An 11356-nucleotide genomic window follows, 5' to 3' on the forward strand; every position below is an offset into this window, starting at 1 on the left:
CAAGGCAGTCTTATGCACTTGTGATACAAGCTGTGGTCCTACAAGCAATTGGTACAAATTGCCCAGCTATTTTGTGTACAGTACAGCAACATGTTTGAAAAATTCTGCTATTAATACTGATTATGAATGAATTAAGCCACTTGGCTCAGTGAAAACCCAAACAATTGATGGCCCATATCTCAAGTTACTACACTGTGAAAAGTTGATGGGTGTAAGGAAAGCTAACATGCGCCAACAAGTCACCCACGTGTCATTGTAGAGTGTATATTACTTTTGAAGAGAGAATGTGAATCATACATAAAACATAGAAAATGGTAAAGCAGTCAATTAGTAATCTTCTATCCCACTGAAGCCCTACATCATAGTAGGAGTATAATTATGGTATATAGTTAAACCCCAGTAGAATATATACTGTATAGCCTAAATATTTCAAGGGAGAACATTTTCAAGGTTTTGGCAGTAACAGTGAAAATTTTATCCTCAAAATATTTAGACTCCATGTAATCACAATTGAGATTGTTTGCAAATGTGCAAAAATATTACTCCTTAGGCTATGCGGTATCAAAGACAACATGATTTATACAAAGGCAACACAAAGCCATATTATATCCTAAAGCCACAAGCTCAGCAAAAATTGAAACCATACACAACTTGTTTATCTAGTTTTCACATGAAGTCAAATGCTTCGCGTGGGGTAGAATATGTGTTATAATAGGTATGATATCATTGTTAGATTTGCAGCAATTATCACATTGTTTATTTCTTCAAAAAGTGTAGGATAGAAGGTAGTTACACCACACCTGCACTTGTAGGATATCTTGTTATCAACACCTCAGCTCAGCTTTACCTCAGCCTTGGGTAGATAACAATATCCTATTCATGGTGGGGTTTAACTATAACCTACTTTTTATGAAAGAATACAAATGGCTAAATCACAAAAATGTGCCATAATCAAAGGGACCTTTGTTGTACTCTTGCCATAGTTGGCTAGTACAATGCCATTGAATACTGCAATCCAATGATTTTATACTGGTTAAAAATGCTCTATTAGTGTGATTTAGGTGTGACACCATTTATATTCCGTATCATAATCCATAACACATGTATGAGAAAATGTATACATTTTACTATAAGGATATTTGCATAGTGAGTGTATCATGTGTGTAGAGGAGATTTATATTGTTTCCAGTGCTCTGTGTAACATCTCAGCTGTTGATACATCATAGCTTATCTAAACAAGGAGGAGAGGCTCTTAGTCTGTTACTAAAGAAATCCTATAAATACAAACTCCTGCATGAAATACAAGTTTTTACAGCCCACAATTATTGTAAGCTTTTTTTGTATGAATATTTAATTTTCCAATTGGAAATAGTGTAGAGTAGTGTATTATTATTTGCTGCTCTAAGTTTCTATCTTGTGGTAGTTGTCTACAAGAATTTCATCATTTCTCGTAGCTAAATATATAACAATTTTTTTATTGACAATTTTCATCACACACTGAGAGGAGGGCAGAAATTTTAAGTGCTGCTACCTTACTTTTTAAAGTTTTATTTTGAATTTCATGTGGGCTTACTGGGAACCATTAGATATTCAGGTTGTGCCATTTGAGGTGGTGCACTTCAACGAAACACTATTTTTCTAACAATAATTAATTTTTTTTTCCAAGCAAGAAAGTGGTGCTGCACATCCACTCCACACATCTTCAGGATTTGCATAATTCATTGTAACAATGTGGAAAAACTGCTTCCACCCTCCTAAACTACACTAACACATAAACATATTTAATCATAATTATGAACCCTTGTACTTTGTTAGAAACTAATTGTATGTATGGCTTAAGTTAAGCAGGCAGTGGTAAGCAATAGCTAACACTGTTGCTTCGGCATGAACTAAGTGTAGGTAAAAATAAACCCCAAAGCCAGTCTTGGGGCCTTATATAAAGTACAAAAAAGAAGTAATAGTGTATGTGGAGTAGTGTAAAATTATTGTACAATGCTTGGGAAATTAATGGTTAGTAGTATTGTTGCAGAATCATCGTGTATGATGGAGCAGTTACATACAGATAGATAAATAATGATAATATTGGGTTCTCAAGGGCACAGTCATAAACATGTTGTGTGTATCAAATAGGTATCTAGGCTAATGGATTTATGTACCCAGTTATACTTTTACGAAAAACAACTCCATAAACGCTTTGTTACTGGCTACTGTAGCTGACTCCTACATATTATAATTCATAACATGGCTACTATATTTACAGATATTAAATTTGAAGATTCCAGTGTACTTATATATGTGTTTTTTTTTAATGTGTGACTTGTCTTTGTGTGTTCTGTAGTCAGCCAAGTAACACAGTTATTATTTTTGGCTGCACATTAATTTCATTATTCTATATATGGTTGATACTAAGCAGTTGATCACATCATGAAAGTTTCAGTGTAACTGTTTTCATTGCTACATATGTGAAAGTGAACAAAGTATTATGTCTGACTATGGTTTAGTACTGTATAAACATTTGATACATATTGATATTATCTCTTTACATGGCATTCTTGCTTGACCACATTGTTGTTGAAGTGTGAGATACATACGTATGACTCTATAGGTGGTTCTGCATCTGTTCAAAAGGATTAAGAATTCCCAAATTAATTTCGGTGTAGCTACATTGTACGTATATGTACAGAGATGTGTACATTTGTGGCATAAAATACCTCACAGTTAAATGTACATTAGTGTGCAAGAAGTGACTTGTATTAATGGATGGTCCCCCCTTATGTAGCTACTATCAATTTTTATTTTTACAAGTGTAAGGAAAAATTAGGAATTTTACAAACCATTACAATAAAAGTAGGGACCATCACCTGAAGTGTAAAATTAATTCCTACTTTAAATATGAATGTACTAGCATGACTTAAGGTTACGGGATAGTGAGCGACTGTCAAACAAAAATTTTATTAAGTAATTCAGGAGGGCTTGGTGTTGTTGTGTTGTATATCAGCTGGTAACAGGCTGAAATTGTGGGAGAATAATGGCATGCTGACTGGACAGTTACAAGGTACAAGAAAACACACGTAACAGTACAAGATAACATAGAAACAACACACTTAGCAACTGGCGCACCTGTAAGCGCATGCGTAGTTTTGCTGAATAATGGGGATATTTTCCTGAACCAAAAATCAGGACTGTCAAACAAGTTGTTAACATTTTGCATAAACGGATTACTAGTTTGGCTTCTTGTCTAGGGCTTGAAGGAGCCATTTGTTAGAAACAATGTTTCTAGTACTTCTGATATGAATTTAAAAATTAATTTTGTGACCCGTGACCAGTGTTGGCTTGCTTTAGGCCATATTGTAGCCAACTATACACATTATTCTGCACAAATCCTCTTGTCAGTCCCTCACAAGTGATGTTCTCCAAACCTTAGAATTGTAAGTGAGTTCTCATAGTTCTTCATTGGTCTGATTTTTGGTTCACAGTTTTCACTCAATTGGCATGGGGACAACTCATATTTCCATAACAACATTTGAATTCCATGGAGAAGTTAAGAATGCATAAATATTTGTTAACAATGGATTAAGAAAAATCAAAACCCTATATCGTGAAAAATGATTGATAGTGTACATGTGCGTTTACAGTATCCCATAACCTTAAGTAGGGATTATTGATCCTCCTTGTTTAAACACTTTACATGGTATATTAATCATTAGTGAACTTTTATAGTACCACATCAAAGAAAATAATGGCACCAGTTTTATGAGGCTATATTTGGTTGATAACATGCATCCTACTGTACCACTTACTAATAAGCAATGTAGCTGTTATCAACTATGTCACAATCCTACACACAGGGCTACATTACTTCAACTGATGAAAGTGTGGTGCGAAAATTAAGGATGATCTCTGTTTCATTTTTATGTGATAGCCAATGAGAAACCATTGACGTGCTACTGTAAATAAACATCTTGCACTGACAGCAAAAAATGGGACACAACATGCATTGTGTATACGAAAAGGCACCTTATGGTAAAAATCAAGCCTGTAGCCTTAGCCATTATTGAGTTAGTTAGTCAGTCAGTTAAAATTCTTCTAAATAAAAAAAATTTTATTTCATAGCAACTAACTAGAAATGTTCTGGGTCCCACTGAAGTAATGTTATAATTGTTAAACAATAACTAAATCAAAAATAGTTTTTGTATCAGCATAAAGTTATTGTCAATAATAATTAATATAATTTTAAATCTCTACTACAATTAATATTAGTCCAAAACTAACATTAGGAAAATCACTGTACTGGAAAAATGAATCAATGATTGATTTACAACAGAATGAAAAATCATTAATGAAGACACATGAAATTATGTTACCTTAGCACAATTTAGGTACCGATCTTATATGTAAAAGTTTTTAAAATCTGTGCAAGACCCTGTAACAGTCCATAGCAGGTCATTCAAATTAATTAGTTAAAGGCCTTTTGAATTATTTACTCAAATATTGGGGTATCACACAAAATGTATCTTAAAAACATGACTGTATATAGGTTGACAAAATGCCCCATTGGTTGAAATTGAACGCATTCCATTGTGCTATAATCCAAGACAATAGCTCTAAACCCTACATGCCTTCAAACCCATGCAAATTTTGTGCTATAGATGTATGTACATTTGTAACTTGATAGCTACTTGACAACCTGAAAACTCACAGTACATATACCTCAACTCTCTATTTTGTCTGTCAAGGTTTCCAGCTCCTTTTATGGTAGTGTGCATGCAAACGTGTGCATATGTGTTTGTGTGACATCGACTCTGTGTGTGGTGTGTGTGTGTGTGTCTGCTGTCTACCCCATCTATATCTGTGTAGGTAGATATTTATAATCCTACAGATGTATTAGTACATGATCTGTAACAGTATAACTGACTAATTTTCCATATATATATATATATATATATATATTCTGTTATGGCTTAATTGGGACAGAACTAGTGTACTACATCATGGCTGGCTGTAATCATATGTGTCTATTTTAAAGATTCATTTATTCAAATATTGCATACTTATGTAGATAAAAATTTTAGGTTTGTACAAAATGATATTCTCTGTTCTATCTTTACGTATGTATGTCTATTTCATGCATCATGTAGATGTGTATATGAATCCCCACTTCTAGCTGTACAAGGGCACAACAGTCTACAAGCATTTAGCTAACACATCAAACTCTTTCTGCTTAGATTATCAAACTTTAGAAAAAGGTCTTGTGTTTTTAAAATCACGAAGATCCACGTAGTGGGTCTCTAACTATAGCGTAGAAAAACTCCCTACATAATATTTGTTTCTTAAATCTGCATGACATTATGAATTTAAATAATTCAAGAGAATATTGCAATTTGAGAGTGTATATTATTATTATCATATGCAAATCTGGTACTATTAGAATCCCAGAGACACATAAATAAAACTTACTATATACATATACAATGTCCCCCCCCCTAGTTTTTTATTTGTTTGGAAGATTAATAGTTAACCGGCTTATATTATACTTACATGGGTACTGTGCTTATTATTCATAAACATTATATGTGGTTGTCTGTGGTTTCTGTTGTTGAAAGACAGTTTGTAGGAGTATATAAATTTGGCAAAAAGGAAATTGAATGTATATACACTCATTTAATATATGTCTATAAAGCTTTCCATATTTTGTCTTCGGCATTCTAAATCACATCATAAATGAAAATTGAATCACTAAATGCACTGTTGACATACCATAAATGACATATTTCTGGCTTTTTATAATGCTGCCATGTAGTGTTGCACTACTTCATCCTGTTGCATATTAATGTAGTGAATTAATGATTCCTTATTTGAAAACCTTTTACTGTCACTATTTTGTCTGATATGTAAACCAAATAGTGTGATTCTTTGCAATTGATAGTCTGTCCACATCATTGTAGGCCTCCCTCCGACACCCAACACTTGTCTATGTGAGGCCGTTTTTAGCTTCATGTTTCTTGTAGATTATCAGTCATGCAATTACACAGTTTATTCTATCCACAGTATATATGTGTACTTAATCCTTAAGATATCTGCATTAGAATTAGTCACTTACTTATACATTTTTCCAGCTATGGTTTTTCCAGTGAAACATTCAGATTTAATTTCACATGCAAAGACACTCAGAAGTTTATTTGCTATTGTCTTGTGAGATTTTGCTTTGTGACTTGCATATGATTAAGCTGCATTGATGAAGTCAGGGATGTGTCATATAATGGGATGTGACCTGCCAGTGTACATGTAAGAGAGTCCATATAATGCATGTATATATGTATTACTATCACCATCCTTGTGTGTCCAGTTGTGCATATGCTTCGTATATTGTCACAGATTTAAACAGATACCTTAAATTGAGTCAGCAGGTCTGGCTAAAATTAATAACAGTACATTACAATCATTTAGTAGTAAAAATGAGCAGTTTTACATACTATTTTTACAATCATGATAACAATTACAAACGTGTGAATGCAGTAGTTTAATTTACTATAACTTAATTGTCATAAGTGGGTAATAAAGTTCATAGTTCTTGCTGCTAGTAGACATGTACAATTGTATGGTAACAGAACCAGCTCAGATATACCTGTAGTTGCTATATTGGTTTATTCTCTAATCTTAGTGATAAGGTGAACATAACCACGCTGTCATTACTTTTGCAGTTTATGCCTCATAGTTTTCAAAAAACTACAAGAATAACTGCATGCAAAGTGTACTGATTATCAATTACAAATATAAATACACATTTTACACTATATACAAGTGATCTTCAAGTGCCTAGCCGTTTTCTTAATTAGTCAGTGTTGAAATATGGACACTCCTCATGTCATTTGTCCTGTACATCTTCTATTGTGTAGTAATAGTATATAGTTGATGAAATAATTCATTTTACCAGTTGGTAGCAATGAATTTTATTAGTACCCACAAATTCCAAATAATACATTGCTGTGTTTTCCTTCTGCAGGTTCAAGTACCAGGACAGCCATCAGTCCTTGTTACCTAGACAACAGCAAGAATGGTATGCAGAGTGTGTACTTCAAGTGTTGTGTAACTAAACATAATTTGTCAACTGAGGAGATTTAATTTGTTAAAAGATCAGTCTATACATTCTTTGTGGCTACCATTCATATAATGCATGTGGGACATAGTTTTCAGCTTCCTGAATAATGAGGAGATAACTATTGTGATTGTGTTCCACATGGTGTCACTTATTTAGATAGCTGAGCTGCACAAGGTTAGTGTAATCATAGCACTTGGGCCATCTCGTAAAGAACCTAACCATCAATGGAAGTTTTGGTGTACTATAGTTTGGCTATACGCACAGTAAAAATATAATTAGTGAATACTGTGGCAAATAGTGAACGTCACTGGAAATTCTTAGTGACGGTCACTAAAATGTACAGTGACGTTCACTATTTGCCACAGTATTCACTGTGTATATTCAGCATAATGTGCCCTACAGATTGACACAGATCTCTGATATCAGGTGTCAGGTATGTAACGTACTATGTATAAATTAAATTGTACCCACACGGTTATGTGAAAGGAAAAGCCTTTGTCACTTTCCATCAGTGATGCAGTGCAGATTATTGGTACACTGTTGTAATGTGTAGTTGTAGCAACAGTGTAGTAGTTCAATAAGAAGTCACGTCACATCGTTACATAGCATGGCAACTAGCTGAGATTGAAAACTCTTTGATTTCTGAGAATGTTGGAGATGATGTATCACTTTTAGTCTACCAGTATATATTGCGTTGTACAGTGTTCAGCTCAGTGTTGGCGTGGCTACTTGAACACTTCAGAATCAGCTGAAATGTTGCCCATAATAGAGACCAGATATTCTATCTCTCATTTTTATGATTTATTGGTCACTATCCAACTAGGGACCTGCAAGCAGGCTGAAAGCCTGTGAAGCAGGAATCAGAAATTTGCACACTAAAATTCTTGCTAAATGCAGAAAAAATTGCAGACCAGGTGGTGGTTTGATCTAACACAGCCTAAACTCATGTCTATATTGTGTCTTTGATTTAGAAAACCTGAAGGTAGACTGTTGTAAAGTGCTTGAACTAGAGTAATTTTGTGGTATACGTAGGTTGTCTAGCTAGCAGGAAAATAAGTGTATATAGTCTTTGTTAGTTTATTTGGTAAGGCAGGAATCCATAGTAGAGAAGGTAAGAATCATTCTCAGTTACAAATTCTTAATAGTGATAAGCTATAATTTGTGCTAGGTATGTGTATTATACAACAATTCATAATTATCTTCTGATCTGCTAGTAAAGTGTAACTATATATAGTTATCAAATTAATATCATCAGTGTAATCAAATGCATTGACACACAACCAATTTGTAAAATTAATTGAATTCTGCAGAACAGTGCAGATGTAATCACAAATCTGTCTCTGTGATGTGTATGTAGTGAGAGATTAACTTGTTAGTGCTTTGAGACTCCATTGGTAATGTAGTGTAACATATCTCCATTGTCTTACATGATATTTTGTATTTTTATGCAATTCCACCAGAGATGAATGTAAACAATACACTGATACGTAAGTGGAAAGATCAATGCGTGCACATACACACAATGTATGCACAATGAAAAAAATTGACCCTATAATAGAAACCTCATGCAGTACAGCATACTGTGTGTTCTGGACCTTACTTCTATTGTCAAAATGTTTTGCAACATTATAGGACACATCAAGAGTGACAGTTCTACTGCTTTGTAAATGAAACCATCTGTTTGTTATGGGAATTGTGGGTTGCTATAGCTGCTTTAAACTTATGTGGAGTAATGATCCTGTATTTAAGTGTATAGGCTATTACTGTATATATTGTAAATGAATCAGATGTAAGTGTCATATCTCAGAAATGGAAGCATAATAATCAGGAAATGTATAATCATTAGATGAAGTTTAACTTGGCAAACAAAATTAATGGGAGATAATTTATGCGTGCTTGTGTATAGTAGCATCACAGCTAGCAAGCATGAGAGCGTATAATGAGAAGGCCATGTACCATGTGTATAGAATATCTGCATCACAGTGCTAGAGATAGTATAGAACAGTAAGTACTAATCGGAAAGCGTTGCCCATGTGTATGGACTGTATCACTGAAACATGCATGTGGCCGGTGGAACAATTTGTGGCCGATCATATCACAGTCATGTTGCATATATTAGATTATAATTGTATAGGAGCCCTGCACACCTACCAAAACAATCATTGGACGGCAGTTGACAAGTAAACAATATCAAATGGCTGATTGTGGTTCTACTACTAACCTACCGACATTAATTATAATTATAATCAACTAAATGACTGAAGCGAAAGAAATTAAGTGTGTATATATAGTACAGCGTAGTAATTGTACTACTTGTTGGTTGCACGGTGCATTGTAATATTCAGTAATGGCAAAGTAATAAGCATTTCTTTGATGTGCATTTGCTTATCTGTGTGTAACCCTTCACTCTTTGTCCTTAATAGAGAGGTATCATATTTGTGTGATTTATATTGTGTCATATATGGCATCATCCACAGATGCATCTCCTAGGTATTTTTTGGGCTTAAATATACTGAATGCTAACTCTTATACAAAACTTGATGAAGTATGTGTGTAGTGTAAAGTTATTCAATATTATGTAACCATTTAACTATCACTACAAAAATGCAGTTACATTTTGTATTCTAATGTCATTTTTTTACTGTTTCCAAGAAAGATATGTAAGTAATTTTGAATCCTAATCAAATTGAAAATCTGGTTTAAGAAGCACAATACAGCTACGTACAAATATTGGGATAACATACATTACATATTTGGTTTCAGAAACAGTAAAATAATACTTTCTACTTCCTTACACTTCTTAAGGAAGCATGCTGTAGTGTAAGGAAGTAGAAAGTATTATTTAACTGAAACCTAACATGTAATGTATGTTATCCCAATGTTTGCATGTATCTGTATTGTGCTTCTTTAAATTAGATTTTCAATTTGATTAGGAGTCAAATTACTTAATAATGGAAAAATGACATTAGAATACATTAATGTGTAACTGCAGCATTTTTGTAGTGATAGATGGATACAAGGTTACGTAAGTAATTGATTGAATAACTACAACAAAACATTTCATGAGTGGTAGCAGTATACTGGAACTGTTACTAAATGAATTGCGGTAGATGAAGAAATGCTAGCAAATATAGTGTCTAAACTGATGATAATGTACAGTTGCTTATTTGAAAACTTGTAGACTAGCCTTGAGTCATGCATAATAAGAATCATGCTGTTGTATTCTGAGGCCCAGGCCTTTCCATACTCATGAGCCAATTATAAGAAAACAAAAACAAATTCTGAAACTAGAGTTCATTTTTCTACAAAGAAATTAGTTTATTAATTGCCATGTTTGAATTTCTAACTGATGGTGGCTTGGTTATCTCATGATCAGTGCAGTGAAATAATGCCATTGCTGTACATTTCCTTGCAATAGTTACACATAATACAGATACCGCATGATTGCAAGTTAATAAACCAGATGGGATTTACACGTGTAGCACCTGTGATGTAGCAAGCTGCTAATTCCATTGTGACTGATTTAAGGTCATTGTTACAAATGCTCACATAGTAGCTTGTACAACTTAATCACAACCAAAGCACAATATACATATTGGCATTTAGTACAATGTACAAATTCACACTTTCATGTGCAGAGAATCATGTGTGAGAATCTGTACACTGATGTGATACTACTGAATAGCATCACATGTATGTGTACAATAACATCACATGTATGTCTACATACATACAAGTTTTCTGTTGTTTGATCCCTTATTATATTTTGGCAGTTGCACGCACACATGTGTTGTGTGTAGTACTAATAAAGAGATCGAAAATGATCTGTTATAAAGGCATGCTGTGATAACACACCTTACATAAATAAAAAATGTCTTACTATGTGGTTGTAAGAAGTGCCTTTGTGATTAAATTTACCTGATTTATATTCTATATTGGCTTTATGTTTATATTAGTCATACACATACTTATTAGTGTTTTGATAGCACCAAAAATTGTTTGTATTACTTCTAACATGTAAAATGCCTTGTTCAGGTTTGTACCTGTAACTACAGTGGAACCTGTCTTAGTGACCACCTGTATAGAAAGGCCACCACTCTATAAATTTCCCAAAAAAGACATTTGCACACCAAAAGTTAAACAGGTTCCACTGTATATGTGTGTATACAGTTGTTAAAAAAGTGGCAGACTGTGTGCTCTTCAAAATTCTTGCATTGATATAAAAAAGGGCAAAGATACCACGCGTTATGTAATTAA

The sequence above is a fragment of the Dysidea avara genome, chromosome 10 (assembly GCF_963678975.1).
Source record: "Dysidea avara chromosome 10, odDysAvar1.4, whole genome shotgun sequence".
Classification (NCBI taxonomy): Eukaryota; Metazoa; Porifera; class Demospongiae; order Dictyoceratida; family Dysideidae; genus Dysidea; species Dysidea avara.